Below are 19,150 nucleotides of genomic sequence, written 5' to 3' on the forward strand. Positions count from 1 at the left end.
GATTCATTATAAAGTATACCTTTACGTCTTTACACTTGAAAGGGCATTTTTTTAATTACACTTTTTGAAGGTGCTTCACCATAAAGCTTTTTATGAGTTCCCTTAAATATTTGAAAATATATTTTGATCCCAACTTCCAGGACCTTTCAGCTCTGATTAAGGAGTGCTCTGTTGTCTGAGAAGGAAAGCTAGGAGGAGTGTTACTTCCATTCTCCACCTCACCAGGCTAATGGCATTATGTTCACAAAGTGAGATTCCTAAAAAGGGAGAGGCAGAAGAAATCAATATTAAGTAGTAACTTCAAATACTGAAAAAATTTCATCTCATCTAAATGTGTAAGAAAAGTACAGATGTTTCCTTAATATATGCAGTCCTATGCAAATGATTATGTAAATTAAACAAAAAGTTGGGACTGGCAGATTCCCAAGTTTGCTAAGACTTACTTATGTTAACCTAGAATTCATCATAGAAACAAGGGTAAGGATTGTTGTTTACATCTCCTTCACTTAGATGTGAGGGGAGGCAAGATTGAAGGATATGCTACCTTAATGAAGTGAAGACACTCAAATCCGGGGACATGCTAGATAGATGGTTAGATGAGTAGATAGACAGTTTTTGCCTTCAAAATGTTAGCCAACTCATTCATCATGCTCAGTTGGTTGTGGGCAGCAATGGGACTAGAAATGGAAATGAATCTGAGCTGGAGTGAATTTTGATGAAGGCCTAGTTCATGCAAGAAAGATTTTTTTCTTTTTTACATCCTCAGCTCACAAATTCCAAGAGGAATGGAGAACTTTAGAGACAGTTACAGGGGAAGAATAAAGACCTAGTGTAATGGGCTATATCAAATCTTCATGCACTGGCCCTTTCAGAAGGAGAGACATAAAGATATACTTTATCATGGATCGCTCTTTCCTACCCTGCATGATCTGGGTCTTTAGTGGACCTGAGAAATCAGGTTTCTTAGGTTTCTAACTATAGATAGATAGTAACTAACTATAGATAGACAGTTAGGTTTCTAATTATAGATAGATAGATGAATGAGCTAGCTAACATTTTTAAGTTGAAAACTATCTGTCTATAGTTAAAAACCTAAGAAACTGGGGCTGGTGACAGTGCAGATAGTGAGGAATAGGAGAGAATTTTTCTCTTCTCTCTGCCTCCTTTAGACCTGAGTCTAGAAATATGAGCAGGTAAAGGTTTCAGAGAGGCTTGGCAGTCTTTGAATCTGGTAGCTCTCTAAGTCCAGCATGCTAGTCATTACGGGCACTTCCTCTGTGCCCATTTCTATGCTAAGCTCCGTAGAGGATACAATGAAGTAAAGGCCACAGTCCTACACACATAAAAATGGGCTGTCCTTCGTGTAATAAAACATCCATACCTACAACAGTTTGTCCACAGTAATGTATGTTAATTCTTAAAATTGTGTGGTAGAGACCTTGAAGCATAACAAATAGTAACTACTTAATTACTAGTCCAATTCCACAAATATTTATTGAGAATCCACTATACTTGATGTACTGAACAAGACAGTTCCTAAACTTGTCTGGGGAGACAATTAAGTGTGCAATAACAATACACTATTTGATACTTTCATATGCTAGGAAGTTTCAATTTATACAACTGGCAGAAGGGCAAACAGGTATAGCCTGTTTGGAAAACTGTTCTGTAGTTTCTAAGAAAGTTAAACACACCCTATGACCCAGCAATTCTCCTGGGCATATACACCCTAGAGAAATGCAAACGTGTCAACCAAATATTTGCACACAAATGTTCATAGCCACATTATTCATAACAGCCAACATGGTGGAAACAACCAAAACGTCCATCAGCAGGTGAATGGATAAACAAATTGTGGGACATTCATCCAATGGAATACTACATAACAGTAAAAAATGAACTATGCACACACACGACAACATGGATAAATATAAAACATGTTGAGTCAAAGAAACCAGACACAAATGAGTCTGGCTTCTTTGACGGTACAATTTCATTTATATGAGCAGACAAAAACAATTGATGATTATAGAAATTGGAATAGTGGTGATCTCTCAGGGAGAAGTCTGTACTGGGAAGGTTTAAAGATAGCCTTCTGGCCAGGCGTGGTGGCTCACGCCTGTAATCCCAGCACTCTGGGAGGCTGAGGTGGGCAGATCACGAGGTCAGGGGTTTCAGACCAGCCTGGCCAACGTAGTGAAACCCCATCTCTACTAAAAATACAAAAAATTAGCCGGCCATGGTGGTGGGTGCCTGTAATCCCTGCTACTCAGGAGGCTGAGGCAGGAGAATCGCTTGAACCCAGGAGGCGGAGGTTGCAATGAGCCGAGATCACGCCATTGCACACCAGCCCAGGCAACAGTGCAAGACTCCATCTCAAAAAAAAAAAAAGCAAAAACAAAAACAAAACACAAAAAAAGCCGGGGGGAGCCTTCTGGGAGGCCGGAAATGGTGCTTTCATAGCTAAATACACATATAAAAGTTCATTCAGTTGCACACTTAAAATAATGTACTTTATGCATCTTATTGTAGTATGCTGCCTCTCAGTTGAAAAGTAGAGGGAAAACCCCATTCAAGCTATTGAGCACACTTTAGCAATGTCTATCCAAACTTCAGTGTGTATAAACTTAGCTCAGAAATTCCACTTATAGCATTCTATCCTAGCTCAACAATTCAAAAATTTATGGGCAACGTTATTCAGTGCAACCCTGAAATAGTGAAAACTGGAAATAAGCTAAAGCTTTTCAATATCAGAAGGGTTAAATAAATGTGGGCTATATATAGTATGGAATAATATGCAGCTAAGAAGAACCTATACCAATTTGATTAATAATTCAAATATATCCACAATATATTTTTCTGCCATAAAGAAATTTGCATGACAGTACATGTAGCATGATAAAGTATGTGTAAAAACAAAACTTTGTGTGTGCATGCATGTCCATAGTTATACAGAAAAAAGTAAGGACACACTCTTCATTGTTGATAGTGGTTTACCTCTGGGGAGAAGTATTGATGAGGCTTTCACTTTGTATTTTACATACTTCTGTATATGTTGAATTTTTATAGAGTATCTATAACTTTTGTAATTTAAAAGTTTAGTAATAATAGGGATATATGCAGTGTGATGAATTTCCCTGAGATGTAACAGTGAAAATGATCAAAGGGTTTTTGTTGACAAAGATGATAAATTCAGTCTTGGACATCTGGTTTTGAGATGCCTGTGGCACATTCAGGTGGAGATGTCTAGAAGGGAGTTGGATATGTAAGTCTGGAGGAGAGAAGAGTGGTTAGGGATGGAGATGGAGATTTTGGCAATATCAATCGTAATTGAAGCCACCTTAGGAGTGAATGCGATTCCCAAGGGGGAGTACACGGAGGAAGAATGGAAGCAAGTAGGCCCAGAAATAAGGAGCACTGAGGGCCAGGCATAGGCAGATCATCCTGCAAGGGACATCCTGAAGGAATGGTTGGAGAGGTAGGAAGGAAACTAGAAATATGAGGTCCCATGTAAGCCAAGGAAACTTTGGTGAGATCCAAGAGGTTGAGCGGTGAGGAAGGAGAAGAGGGCAATGTAGCTCTTTGAATAAACATAGCCACTAAGTTGCAAAAGTTGGTGGAGGGGTGGAGGTCACTGGAGGAGACTGAGGTTGAGAAAGGTTTTTAAAATGTAGTATTAAGATAAGAGAGAGATGAACACATTTACATGGTTAAGGGAAGTACCTAGCAGAAATATAGAGGTTGAAAATATTGAGGGGGGACATAATTTAGCCAGTAGAACAAGGAAGGAAGGGATGGGATCCACGGCACAGATGGAAGGATTCCTCTTAGAAGGTGAGGCACTCCACTGTAACAGGAAGGAAGGTGGCAAGGGTGGGTGTGGACGCAGGCAAATATATAGATTTGGTAATCGGAATTTAAGGGAGCTCTCATCTGATAGCTTCTATTTTCTCTGTGAAGTAGGAGGTGAGGCAACCTGCTGAGAGTGAGAAGAGACTGATAAGATGGAGAAGGTTTAAAATAGCTGCTATAGAGAACAGGAGGAAGAGCTAAGTAGCAAAACAGAAAAATTTGTAGGTCTCCTTAAAGATCCACTTGAGGTGAGAGACTATGGTCTGCATAATTTGGGGGGATTGTGTGGGATCATCCCCTGGGAGAGAGGGCAGAGGTGGAGCATTTACACAGTGTCAAAATCCCTCATCAAATGGGTTAACTGATTCAAATAACTAGTCAATTCAGTGAAGAAAACATAGTGGCACAATTACTTGACACAAGAGCCCAACTTCTGATTACTGCCCCAGCTGAAGCATTTGGATTTAATTCCATTACCCAAGGTTCTGCAGCATGCTGGAGAAAAGGAAACCCTAACAGTAGCATTTCATCATTCTAGTCACAGCTCAGAAGCAGCTCCCTATTCGCACCCTCACCTACAATTCTTTTTAAAATGGAATGCTTCTCATTGCAGCAATATTTATGGTGACAGAGAGTTGAAGGCAATCCGGCATCCATCACCAAGAGAGTGGAGAGGCAAATGTGGTGGATACACGTTCTCAAGTAGTTTGCAGCAATTGGAAATAAGAGATTAGTTGTACATAGAGAAACATGTATAGATTTTTAAAACACAGTGCTGGGTAAAAAAAAAAAAAAGAATAGCAAGAAGCAGAATAATATATATAACACAATACCACAATACACAGTTTACAGAAATTTCAAAAGACGTTCATTCAAACTGATAATACACATTTTGTAAGAACACATGCAAACAAAAATATCTTAAGCAGAAGACGATAGTTGCTAATGAGGGAGGGAGGAGAATTTGAGTGAAGTGTGGGGATGACAGGGAGTAAATAAATCAAGCAAGTTACCAATGATGATAAATGTGCCATGAGCTGAGTTTGATTAACTCAACCCTCTGCACCTAAGGCACTAACTAAATACAGAAATAAATAAATGAGTTGAAATGCTTTTCTAATCTCTTGTACATTTTGTTTCAAGCAACATCTTTATCTTCAACCCATAACAATTGGCCCATATAGGATCAGTGTTGGAGGACAGTGTGCAGGTTATCTAGGGCTGCCCCTCACCTCATCATTTGTGGGTTTTCTTTGCAGCTTTATTGAGGTATAATTGATAAATCAAAATTGTATATATTCAAGGTATGCAATGTGATGTTTCAATATATGTATACATTGTAAAATGATCTCCACAATCAAGCTAATTAACATACCCATCATCTTACACAGTTAACTTTTTTGTGTGGCAAGATAGTTAAGATCTACTCTTAAAGTCTACTCTTTTATCAAATTTCAAGTATACAATATGGTATTCTTACCTATAGTCACCATGCTGTACAACAGATCCCCAGAACTTATTTATCTTATAACTGAAAATGTGTATCCGTTAACCAACATCTTCCCATTTCTCCAACCCAGTCTATCCCTAGATTACCCCCAGGTAGCAAACCCTTTTACTCGTTAGATCCTACATATAAGTGATATCATGCAATATTTGTCTTTCTGTGTCTGGCTTATTTCACTTACCATAATGTCTCCAGGTTCATCCATGCTGTCACAAATGGCAGAGTTTTTTTCTTTTTAAGGCCTAATAATATCCCCCTGTGTATATACACTACGTTTTCTTTATCCATTTATCTGTTGATGAATGCTTAGGTTGATCCCACATCTTAGCTATTGTAAATAATGCTGCAATGAACATGGGAGTGCAGGTATCTCTTCAACATACTGATTTCATTTCTAGTGGATATATACCAAGCAGTGGGATTGCTGGATCATATGCCAGTTCTATTTTTTGTTTTTACCCCACCACTTATTTTATGAATGAGGAAACTGAGGCCCTGAGAAGGAAAATGACCTGGCTAAAGTCACACATTTAGTTGCAAAACCTGGATGTCTCCTGGCGTCTACTACTCTTTCCCCTGTGTACCATGCATACTCATTCAGGGAGATTCTCACTGGCTTTGTGGCTGTGTTGTTGTTGTTGTTTGCTTCTTAAATGAATTAAACTCCATTCTGTGGTTTCTGCTTCATTCATAATTTTTTAAATTTAGAAATAAAAGCAGGAAAAAGGTGTGTTGTCCTGCCTGGCCTACATGGCGGAAGGGTGGTTAAAGTCAGTAAAGCTTACCTGATGCCAAGGGTGCTCAACAATTTTTTAAACCTATTACATTGGCCAGGCCTGGTGGCTCATGCCTGTAATCCCAGCATTTTCGGAGGCTGAGGTGGGTTGATCACTTGAGGTTGGGAGTTCGAGACCAGCCTGGCCAACATGGTGAAACCCCGTCTCTACTAAAAATACAGAAAAAAATTTAGCCGGACATGGTGGCACATGCCTGTAACCCCAGCTACTCGGGAGGCCAAGGCAGGAGAATTACTTGAATCCTGGTGGCGGAGGTTGTGGTGAGCTGAGATGGCACCACTGCACTCCAGCCTGGGTGACAGAGTGAGACTCCATCTCAAAACAAAACAAAAAACAAACAAAAATAAACCTATGACACAATGTTGAGTACTAGACTTTTTGTTAGTACACTTCAACAGATTTTAAAAATCTGATAAACAAGTCAGTCATAATAATAATAATAATGTTATCTCTGTTGTACTCTAACAATGCCTCACAGGACCTGGCAAAAAATTGCTGTTTATCAATATGCCTCAGCCTTGTGTCATACTTCAAATAGGACAGTTGCCTGCCCTAACCATGCTCACTTATACGCCCAGGAGGCAAGAGAACAGGCAGTCTTTCTGCATACCTGTGTGATAGTGTTCTGTGACATTTGATTTTTTAAGATTAAAAAACCCACCAATTTAACAGCTTTATTGAGGTATAACTGATACACAAATAACTGCACATATTTAAGGTGTATAATGTGATGAATTGGAACATATGCACACACCTATTTGACCACCACAGTCAAGGTAATAGACATATCCAATACCTCCCAAGTTTTTTGTGTTCTTTCTTTTTGTGTTAAGAACACATATCGTAAGATCTACCCACTTAAGATGTTTTGAAGTGCACAATACCGTATTGGTAACTATAGGCACTATGTCATACAGCAGATCTCTAGAACATATTCATCTAGCATAACTGACACATTATACCCATTGAACAACAAATCCCCAGTCCACCTCCCTGCTCCTGCCCCTGGACACTTATTTGATGTTGCTGCACACCTCTTCCCCCTTACATCGAGTTGAACTTCACTGTATATTGTATTGAGTGACATGTTCAACTCAATATTGTCTCTGAGAGTCATCATAATACTTTGTATGCTTGGCTGTAGCAAGAATATATTGCTTCCTTGGCTTCCAAGAAGGGATCAGAGCACCCCTGCTGAGAACCACTGCTCCATGATGCCATAGGATGAAGTTGTCAAGGGTGTTGGCTTTGGTATCAGAGAGGCTGGAGTTTGAACACCAGACCTGTCACTGTGTAAGCAGTCTTTGGTAAGATACTTAAGCTTTCTAATTCAATCCCACAAACACATATTGGATGTACTCTATGCTAAGTACTGTTCCAGGAGCTTAGGCAGTATAGTAGTGGACGAATAGATAGAAATCCCTGCCTTTATGATGCTTATGTTCTAAGAGGGGGAGATAAATGACAAACAAATAAGTATACTATGATGTGCTAGGAGGTGGTAAGTGTCACGGATTAAAGAAAAGGTCAAGCAGGGTCTTCAGACATGGGAATGCTGGGGAGAGGGTACAGGCTGCAGTATCAAACAGGGAGGTCAGGGTATGCCTTGCTGAGAAGGTGACATCTGAGCACAGAATAAAAGGGAACTAGCCACATGGCTATCTGTGATAGGTCGAAGCAGTACTGATGAGATCAAGCAATGGGGAGGTAACAGAGGATGTGGTGAAGAATGGTTGACTTGTCAATTTTTGAAGGTGGATCCATCCTAATTTCATGATAGACTGGGTATGGTGAATGAAAAAGAAAGATATCAAGAATATCTACAAGGATTAAGATACTACCTACATCCGAGAAAGAGTATAATTTGGAGCAGGCTTTCCTTTTTTCTTACCCTTTTAAAAAAATTGTAAATTGGCAAATTATAATTGTTACATTTATGGGGCACAAAGTGATATTATGATATATGCATAAAATACTTTCTTACATTTTCATTGTGGGGAAAGATCAGGAGCAGTGTTTTGGACATATCAAGATGCCTATTTGAAATCCTTGTGGAGGCCAGATGTGGTGGCTCACACCTGTAACCCCAGCACTTTGGGAGGCCAAGGCAGGCAGATCACTTGAGGTCAGGAGTTCAAGACCAGCGTGGCCAACATGGCAAAATCCCGTCTCTACTAAAAATACAAAAAATAGCCAGGCATGGTGGCACACACCTGTAATCTCAGCTAGTCTGGAGGCTGAGACATGAGAATCTCTAGAACCCAGGAGGTGGAGGTTGCAGTGAGCCGAGATTACACCACTGCACTCCAGCCTACATGACAGAGTAAAGACTCTGTCTCAAAAAATAAAATAAAATAAAGAAATTAAAGTGGAGATGATATTGAGTAGGAAGTTGGATACAGAAGTCTGAAGTTCAAGGGAAAAGTCCAAGCTGGAGATATAAATTTGGGAGTCATAGGTATAGAGATGGCCTACAAAGTCATGAGCTCAGATGAGACCACCTGGGAAGTAATAGAGATAGAGAAGAAATCCAATGACTGAGTCCTGAGGCCCCACAATATTAAGAGGTCAGAGAAGAGGCACAACTGGCAAAGGAGACTAAGGAGTGTTTGGTGAAGTTAGAGGAAAATCAAGAGATTATGATGTCCTGGAAACTAAGTGAAGAAAGCGTATTAAGGAGGAGGGAGTAATCCACTGTCTTAAATGTTGCTTCTGGGTCAAGGAAGATTATTATCCCAAAGCATTTAGAACAACACCTGGAATATAGCAGCCCTCATAAATGTTTGTTGGATTGAATTAAAATATTTAAGTATCTTGCCAAAAGTTAGGTACATAGTGACAGGTCTGGCATTCAAACTTCGGTCTCTCTCATACCAAAGCCCATGCCCTTGATGACTCCATCATCTGGCAGCATGGAGCAGTGGTTCTCAGCAGGGGTTCCCTGAGCCCTTCTTGGAAGCCAACTTACAGATTGAGAATGAGGAGGTTATTGGTGACTTAACTGGAGCAGTTTTTGTGGACTAGTACAGGCAAGAGCCTAACTAGAGTGGGTCTAAGGAAGAATTGGAGACAGAGTAGAGACAATGCTTTAGCGATGTTTGCTGTGAATAATAACAAAGAAATGGGGTAATAACTGGTGGATGAAGCCTCAGTTGTGCTCATCTCTTAGGATTACTGAAAGAATTAAGAAGAGAGTCAATAAAAAGTTTTTGAATACTGTGCTAATACATGTATCATATCTATCACATAGTAGGCACTCAATATATGGTAGCCATTATTTTAATAATGTTTATGCTAGAATTAAAAGCATATTCTGATACCATTTAAAACCATATAGATTTTCATGTCTCAGACAAAGAGGTGAGTCATTGTGTGGGGGAGCAAAACAAATCACAAAATAAGTTTTGCTGTAGTGCACATCAAACCACTTCTCACACGATGACCTCCAAAGAACACATCTGCTGAGCTTTCTTCACATTTGTGTTCCCTAGGATGCAGTAATTACATGTAACTACCAGAGGCCTGGGAAAAAAAACTTCTTTCAAAAACACAATCTTCTCTCAAAATGAGAGAAGCATCTCCATGAACAAGCATATCTATCTCTTGAATGTGACAGGGCCATAAAGTTTCCTTTTCTGTTTCTTGTAAACACATTATTTTTTTCTCTCTCATTCCCCTAATTGCCAAGTTAAATGTCATAGAAGTAAACTGACATGCGAGAATTTTCTCCTGCCCAAACCAATGCTCCTTAAATCTTTTATAGATGGTGAACAAACAATATTACATAAACTACAAGTTATGAAAACTGAGCAAACTTAAGGAGAGTTTAGTTGTGAAACAAAGCAAAACTTAAAATGAAGTTATTCTGACAAGTATATATTGATATGCATAATTGTTAGGGTGCCATATGTTAATTAGGCGTAAGTGGTAAGAGGCTGGCATGAGAGATTGGAATTATTCTTTTACACAACTGAGCCTGATTGTGTCCCTCCTCTTTGTTAATTATTCAAGTGCTAATATTTCTATTGACAAAGATGTTTTCCAAACAACACATTCTTTAAAAATTTTTTTTTATTTCAATAGCTTTTGGGGTACAAATGGTTTTGGTTACACGGATAAATTGTATAGTGGTGAAGTCTGAGATTTTAGTGCATCTGTCACCCGAGTAGTGTACATTGTACCCAATATATAGTTTTTTATCCCTCATCCTCCTCTCACCCTTCCCCCTTCTGAGTCTCCAAACTCCATTATACCATTCTGTATGCCTTTGTGTACCCATAGCTTAGCTCCCACTTGCAAGTGAGAACATACAGTATTTGGTTTTCCATTCCTGTGTTACTTCACTTAGAATAATGGCCTCCAGCTCCATCTAAGTTGCTGCAAAAGACATTATTTCATTCTTTTTATGGCTGAGTAGTATTCTATGGTGTGTGTGTGTGTGTGCATGTGTGTGTGTGTGTGTGTGTGTATATATATATATATATATATATCACATTTTCTTTATCTAGTCCTCAGTCAAGGGCACTTGTGTTGGTTCCATATCTTTGCATCGTGAATTGTGCTGCTATAAACATACATGTGCATGTGTCTTTTTCATATAATGGCCTATTTTCCTTTGGGTAGATACCCAGTAGTGGGGTTTGCTGGGTCAAATACTAGATCTACTTTTAGATCTTCAAGAAATCCCCATACTGTTTTCCATAGAGGTTGTACTAATTTACATTCCTACCAGCAGTGTATAAGCATTCCCTTTTCCCCAAATCCACACTAACATCTTTGGGTTTTGACTTTTTAGTAATGGCCGTTCTTGTGGGAGTAAGGTGGTATCTCACGAGTGTGGCTGTAATTTGCATTTCCCTGATGATTAGTGATGTTGAGCATTTTTCATATGTTTGTTGGCCATTTGTATATCCACTTTTGAGAAATGTCTATTCGTATCATTTGTTAACTTTTTCATGAGATTTTTCTTCTTGCTGATTTGTTTGAGAAAAACAACACTTTCTATTCTGTTTGTTTCTTTGCTTATTTGTTAATTCCTTCCTGTTTCAAAGGAAAAGGTGTCCTTCCTTTCTAAGACACATCCTTACCTCACCTCCCCAGGGACCTACCTCCATTAATGTCATTTTTTTCTCCCATCACCCAAATCTGTCCTGCTCTGGTCAGCATGCCCAAGCTTCTGGCATACTAAAAGTCCTTCCTGAGAATCTGTCTCATCCTCAAGACACCAACTCATTTTTGTTTCTTCCATCACCAAACCCCTCGTAGTCTTCAGTGTTTCATTTTGCAGCCATTCTTTATTCTCCTAAAACCAGATCTTTCCTCCCCTGTGCCACTGAAACTGCTCTGGTGAAGATAACCAAGGACCTAGTAACTGACTAATCTGCTGATTTCCTTTCAGCCCTTATCCTCTGCAACCTCTTGTAGCATCCCAAACTCTTGGCAACCCACTCTATCCTGAACTCTGTCCTTTCTCAGCTTCCTTGATACCACTCTGTCCTGGCTCTTGTTGGCCTTTCCCAGGGTCCTCTCCTCAGTCTTCTCCTCTCCTTTCTCTGTGTTCTCCCTGAGAGATGTAATTCACTTCTGTGGCTTTCATTATAATAAGCTGATAATTTCCACATCTATATCTCCAGCCCAAACCCCTCCACTAAACTCCAGCCCTATATTTCCAACTCCTGTTGAACATCAGCACCTACATTATTCATAAGCACCTCCAACTCAACATGTTCATATTCAAACTAATGATCTTCATCTCCTCAGCCCCAGCCAGTGCCCAAACTAGAGATCTGGGAATCATTCTCAATTCTCCCCAGTCTCTGGCCACCCATGTTTAATTTGTTCCTCAATTCTGAAATACCTCTGAAATCCTTCCTTTCCTCTTCTCCACATTCCATAGGCTTGGTTCAGGACCCCTGCATCTTTTACATGAAATCTCCCCTCCCCTTCCCGGCCCCTACCACCTGTACTGACTTTAACCACACTGAGCTCCTTAGTCTTCTCTGAATGCCCAATAACTTTTTTACACTAAAGAACAGAGTCTAACCTACTTTTCTGAAATGTATTTCTTATATTGCAGAAAATGTCATCTGCATTCAACTTACAGTATATGCAGACTCCAAGCCAATTATGTGCTATAACTGAATATTCAGTGCATGGAGGCTCTGGGGCAGATGGGTTACAATGTACTTTGTTGCACTAACAGGGCCCAGATGAGTCCCTTCAGGTCTCTGGCTCACCTGCTTGTGACCCCCTCCCTCTGCCCCTCTCTGGAAGTATTATGCAGATTATATAAGAGGGAGACTAATGACTGGATTTCATTCGGGGAACTCTTGTCTTGTTCTGTGCAATGGAAATTTGTAAAAAGAAAATGTCCATTCTCTTGCCCAAAGCAAAATGGAACCCCACGGTGAGCTGGAGAAAGCAGGCTTAATTCCCTGGCAGCAGCCTTTCCCGGTACCCTCCACTCGCCCTATTTGGAGAGAATAGATCTGATTGCAGGCTCTCTCAGCTCATTGTTAAGAATTATTTAGATTTAACAAAAGTGTATTTTTTAAAGTCTCTGTCTCATTGTTACATTTTTCTTTCAGAAAAGAAACCCTAGCACAGTACACTATTTCTTAGCTCTTTCTCTCATTTCTCCAGCCACAGCACAACTGTAGATCTTAACCACATAATTCCTGGGAGATTATAAGGTCTTTTCACCTCCCATGGTAGTCTGTGGGACTCCTCTTTCCAAAGCCATTCATTCACTTTTTTTTTTTTCCATTCAGTCTGTCAGTTCATCAGTGAGTTAGCAAGCATTAACAGCTGTGCATTGGCCACTGTGGTAGTCCCTGAGACAGGCGAAGGGGAGGGAGATATAAATGAAACTAGAACCCCTTTAAAAGGTCCACAATTCACTGAGGGAGATAGGCACCTCTGCCTGGAGAGACACTCTTGTCCTCTGTGTGGGCAATTCCTTATCTTTCGACACTTAACTCAAATATCACAGGCAGAGTTGTTTGCTGCTACTCTGTGCTCCCCCAGGTGTTTTGTGTACATCTTCATTGGGGTGCTTGCTGCATTGGATTGAATGTTCTCTGTTATCTCTAGACAGTGACTTCCTTGAGAACAGGGACTGTGACATACTGAACTTTAGATGTGTAGGGTTTAGTACATCAGAGACGGCTCAAACCATCTCTGTTGAATCAAGTAATGTAAGAACAGTAAAAGGTGGCCGAGCTCAGTGGCTCACGTCTGTAATCTCAGCACTTTGGGAGGCCGATGTGGGGGGGTATTGCTTGAGGTCAGGAGTTCAAGACCAGCCGGGCCAACATAGTGAAACTCTGTCTCTACCAAAAAATACAAAAATTAGCTGGGCATGGTGGCACGCACCTGTAGTCCCAGCTACTCGGGAGGCTGAGGCAGGAGAATCGCTTGAACCTGGGAGGCAGAGGTTGTAGTGAGCCAAGATTCCACCACTGCACTCCAGCCTGGGCGACAGAGTGAGACCTTGTCTCAAAAAAAAAAAAAAAAAAAAAAGAAAAGAAAAAGAAAGAAAGAAAAAAGAAAACAGAGAAGCAAAAGGTAATGTTAGATTGTAGACTGAGTTCCAATCATATTGCCGTTGGAGGGCAGGGGCTCACCTGTGCTCTGAGTGCCCTCTTCTCCAGCCAGGCAAACCTGCTTGCCATTCCACAGCTAATCAGGGATTCACATTGCTCCAACTCCCAGAGATCCTGCTCTTAGCTTATCTCTCCGTTGGAGCCCAGGGCTTCTCAAATCACGTGGGGGATCTTATTATAACACAGATTCCGAGTCAGTAGGTTTGGAAGTGGGGTCTGGGATTCTGTGTATCTAACGTGCTCCTGGGTAAAAGCCGATGCTACTAGTCCAAGAACCACACTTCGGGTAGCAAAGACTCCAGCTAGCTTTTCCTAGTCTTGGGTCTTCTAGTCACCTAAGTCAGGACCACCATGTATGGTTATGTAGAAATGCTTTGTGCCAAAGCACCCAGCCAAGGAGACAAGTGCTGGTTGAAATCTAAACCATGCTCACCCCAGCCCTGCACTCTGGTACTGGCCACATCCAAAGGGTGGAAGGGGCACACTTCCCCATTTTTTTCCAGTTCCCACAAGGGTTCTATAAGCTACTTCCACCCTCAGGACTATATCCATTAGAAGTAAGCACCTTTTCTAATTCATACAAAGGTGCCATATGGTCCAGCAGCCTTGGCCATGGGTGACACCCCAACCCACCTCACCATTTATCCTTTGCTCCTTTCTGACTGATCCCTCAGGAGGATGGTTTTATATGTGATTTGACTCAGCTCTGTCTCTTTTATGTGCACACCTGCATTTGCTGATATGTGAAAAGTAACAGGATGTAAAAGAGCACCGTACTCTTCATCAAAAGCCTTCCTTTTTTTAACTAACTTCATGACTACAGGCAAAGTACATAAACCCTCTGAGCCTTGCTTTCCTCATTTATCAAATGAGTATTGGTAAGATCTACTTTACTGGCTTCTCTAGGTTATTGTAAGGATCAAAATCAGTAACCTAAGGGAAAGCCCTTTGTAAATTGTAAGGTTCTGTATGAAGTTAAGGATTATTACAAAGGGACTAGATGGCATATCTTTAAATCCCTTTGCAATTCTCCCCAGCTCCAGAGCTCAGTGCCCTGCATGTGGTGGCTTCAGAGCCCACTACTGGTTGACTAACCCAGGCATGAGCACTCTCTGAATTCTTTCTAACAAAGCCCAGCTTACCTTGGTGAATAGTGCTGTGTGCTAACTTCTGTAGAAACTGTGACCCAACTCCATCAGCCTGCATATTCAGCAAGAAGATAACATCTACAATGTGATCACACAACAGTTTAATGGGAATTAGGCAGTATAGAAACACCAAAACAAAGACACCAAATTCCAAATAGATGGTTTCAAGAGTAATCTCTCACTGCTATTTTTTTTTGGATTTGGAGGGTTGACTCACCTGTTTATATGCTAAAAAGAACCCCCTTATTTTGATTTCTGAATACTTTTTCTCCTAGTAGTCAAACTTATTATGGAATAAAACATTTTGATAATTGCTTTTTAATATGATGAGAGGCTGGAACCTTTCCCAATGACAAGGAAATGAGGGAATATAATGGAATGATGTCTTGTAATTTTTATAACTTCCAAATAGCAAATGAGAGAGTTGTTCATTTATTCACTGAAGTTTCCTTCCAGAATCACAGAATTACTCCTACACAGCAATTAGAAGAGGAAGATGAATGTTTAAGCGTTAGCTGTAGCTTGTCTTTCTGGGGAGGAGGGGACTAGGGTTTAAGTTATTGGCAATGGGAAAAGTTAATTAACGAATAGAAAATTTTAGATATTACTTATCTATATTCTGAAAAGGTTTTCTAAATTGAGAAATTGAATAAACCTTGACTGTAATTCTCAAAGAGTTTCTTTTAAAAATGAAGCCAAGGTAAATAATCTAGATGTTTGTATTTTAAGTGTTAATATTAGCTTTAAAAATATGGTTCTTTCGGAATTGGGAGCTTTCCTACTTATCACTTTTCAGAGTCCACAGCTAGGCAGCTCAGTAGGTAGGAGCCACATGTTCGGTCCCCTGTAGGCCTCTCAGCTTCTGTCCATTCTAATGTCACAGCCAACCTTGCCAGTGTGTGTCATGGCTCACAAAGGTACTGGCCAAGAGAGTGGGGAGGGCTTCAAACAGAAACCATTCTCACTTCTGAAGAAACAGCTCAGAGTTGATGACTTACTCCCAGTGCCACATTTTCTTTTACACAAGGAGAGATCTGTAACCCATCATGAATTATTTTCTTAATTGCCAGAAAGGCCAGAACGAATTTCAGCATTCAGTTGCAGTGACTTCTTTATCTTTAGTTCCTAGTCCATTCATGTTTCTCCTTTTCTGATGAAGTTATGGAGTTGCAGATATTTTTCTTATCTTTACTTTAACCCACCTGGCTGTATTCCTATATTCATTCTCGCGCTCTCTCTCTCTCTCTCCCTCACTGTAAGCTGCTTCAATTCCTCTTTAGAAGTTGGTAGCTGTTAGATTTAGGGACAGATGACTCACTTGGTAGTGTATCTCAGTGGGCAAAGGTTACTTCATCTTTTACTTTGAAATTTTATTTCTTTTTGACACTTCTCTTCATCTCTACTTGATATTTTTTTCTCACCTGTGTCCTTTATCAGTTAGCTCTGAGAAAGGAATAACAAAAATTAATGAAAAAGGACAACACGTCTGTCAATATCCTGTGTTTTTTTAGCTCCTCTGAGAGCATTGCTGTTTTGCTGAAGGTTGTGTATTTCTGCTTAGAGTGAAAAAGCAAAAAAAAAAAAAAAAAAAAAGCTTTTGAAGATGTATTTTATTTCTTCTTGCTCTGAACCAAGAGATTAGTTATTACAACAAAGTCACTCATTTGCTATTTTCTTCAAACACCTCCCTAATCCAAATATACATGATTTTCAAGCCACACAATTATTTTTTTTCTGGTGTCTAAATAAAAGAGATTTTTCCCCCCGTCTGCTGTTTTAGTGTTTTACATGCTATGGTTTGTCTCCATCATTTATTCATAAACTCATCCTTCAATAATCATTCATTCATTCAAAAACATTTATCAAGAGCCTCACTTTGTGCTAGGTCCTTTGCCAGGCCCTGAGCACACAAAGATAAATAGGACAGAGATTAAAAATCCCTATCCTCAAGGAACTGGGTATAAGGAAGAAACAAAACTGTCCTTAAAGAGTTTACACATCAGTCAGAGATACAGACACAGACACAAATAACTACAATGCAACATATAATTTATGTGCTATGAAGGATATAAGTAAAGTTTATGACAACACAGAGATGCAGTGACTAATGCTAAGTTGGGGAGGATGAGGAAGGCTTCACAGAGGAAGCAGTTTTTAAGTTGATTCTTGAAAAGTGAGTTCATCGTCAAAGTCCGAAGGTATGGGAGAAAGGCATTCCAGGCCGAAGGGGCAGCATAAGAAAAACCTTAGAGGTATGGAAGTGCTTGCTGTGTTCGTGTTGTTAGATGAGGGGAGGATGGTGAGAGAGGAGGCTGGGAAAGAAATTGAAGCATTCAGAAGGCCAGGCTAAGGTTTCTAAGGATCAGCCAGCACTCAGAGACCTTCTGAATTGGCTTTCAAACTTCTTTCCATCTTATTCCAGTTGTTGTCTTCCATTTTCCGTGCCATTGTTGTTGGTGGGTATAGTGAATGAACTGGATTCCATGGTTTGATTTTCAGTACTCATTAAGGACTTGTACCTTGGCTTCTTTTTGCTCCTTGCTGCCTTGGGTCATAACTCACTTTCGCCTCCAGCCCTTGGGATCCAAAGCCAATCACCTTTGGCCTGTATCCTGGTTAATTCTCTGCTCCTATCCCCAATTTTCCTGTATTCCTAAGAAAGGGCATGGAGCAATGTGTTCAGACAGAGTCTGTGCTAGTAGCATGGTGCTATGGAATGCTGACTAGTACAGTCTAACTTGCTGTTGCTAGAGGCTGGGTGTGTTCTTGCACCAAAGATCACCCCAAAAAGCAGAATAAAAGTGAAATGAACTTCATATTTTAGAAAATTGGGTTTTGAAACCTCAAGATTCTATTCATAAGGACAAATATCACAATATCATGGCACCAGTTGCTTTTTGGAAAATAAAATAGGAAAATGTGAATGATTGAGCTGCAATAAAGATGGGCTGATTTTCATCTGAAATATATTTCTTTTATCTGCATTTTTTCATTATATAGGGTGCATGGAAAAGTTTAAAAGTATGTATCTGTTCAGTACCATAAAGATATATATCAATTCAGCACTAAATAAAGGTATATGTCATTGATATCTTTAGGCATTTTAGTGTAGTAGTTCATATTTTGTCTGTTTTTTTTTTAACTTTCTTTTCCTTGGTGTGGGTTTGAGTGAGTAAGACAGATCTGGATTTGAATTCATGTTTTGCCACATACTAGTCATGTGACCTAAAGCAAATCAGTTAATTTTTTGAAGTCTTAATTTCTTCTGTAATATGGAGATAATAAGCAGTACTTCATTATAGGGATATTGTGAAGATTATAAAAGATAATGCATATAAGACATTCAGCACAGTGCCTGATACACAGTAAGTATTCAGTAAGTTTTTATTATTGCTGTTGTTATCATTATCATTGTCATTTTACTATGTTTCATCTGATACCTTCATTCCCAATTCTGTTCTCAAAATGTTGTCTCTTCAGTATCCCCAATGTGACCAATATTAGGAAGTAAGTATAAGGGTCATCAGTCATCTCTACTTAGAAGTTCAATACTATAACTGACATCAGTGAGAGAACAACCATGGATCGTCAAGTTCACATTAATTTCTCTGATGTTACCCCAAAGAGATAATCAAGAAGTACTGGATACCCAAAGACATCAAATAATATGTCCTCAAACTTTTCCCCACCCCCTGTATACCTAAGAAGCTCAGGAAAAATATATTCCAGACTTAAACCAGAAACACTTGTTTCATTGGCCAGAATTACTTAAATAACCTTGCCAGGCCTCATAGTTTCAAGGGAGCTGTTACTACACCCTGGGATTCCTGCCCCAAAGGTACCCTGACTATTGAGCTCTTACCTAAGAGCACTGGAACTAACTTGTGTCAGACAGAATTGCTGTTTTGTCCAGGAAAGAATATTTGTATGGCCCAGGTAACTGGTCTTTGATAAAAGTATAGAACTCTCCCATACTCAAAAACATCCCATCCATTTTTAAAATCCCAACCCACTGTTAATGGAGCAAATAAAGGGCCACACATATTTAGTGTGCTTATTTAGTTATTTGTGGGTTATTTGAAAGCCTTGTAAACTAATGGAGCACATATACCGACTCACAATCATTTTTTACCAATTGACTTTCCCTCTTTATATTTCCTCAAGTAAACAATTATGGTAAAGCAATTATTCTCTTCTTATTAGTAGTAGTGTTGGGCAAGTAGTGAGAAGTGCTTTTGCAAA

This window comes from Gorilla gorilla, chromosome X (genome assembly GCF_029281585.2).
Source record: "Gorilla gorilla gorilla isolate KB3781 chromosome X, NHGRI_mGorGor1-v2.1_pri, whole genome shotgun sequence".
In the NCBI taxonomy this organism is placed as follows: Eukaryota; Metazoa; Chordata; class Mammalia; order Primates; family Hominidae; genus Gorilla; species Gorilla gorilla.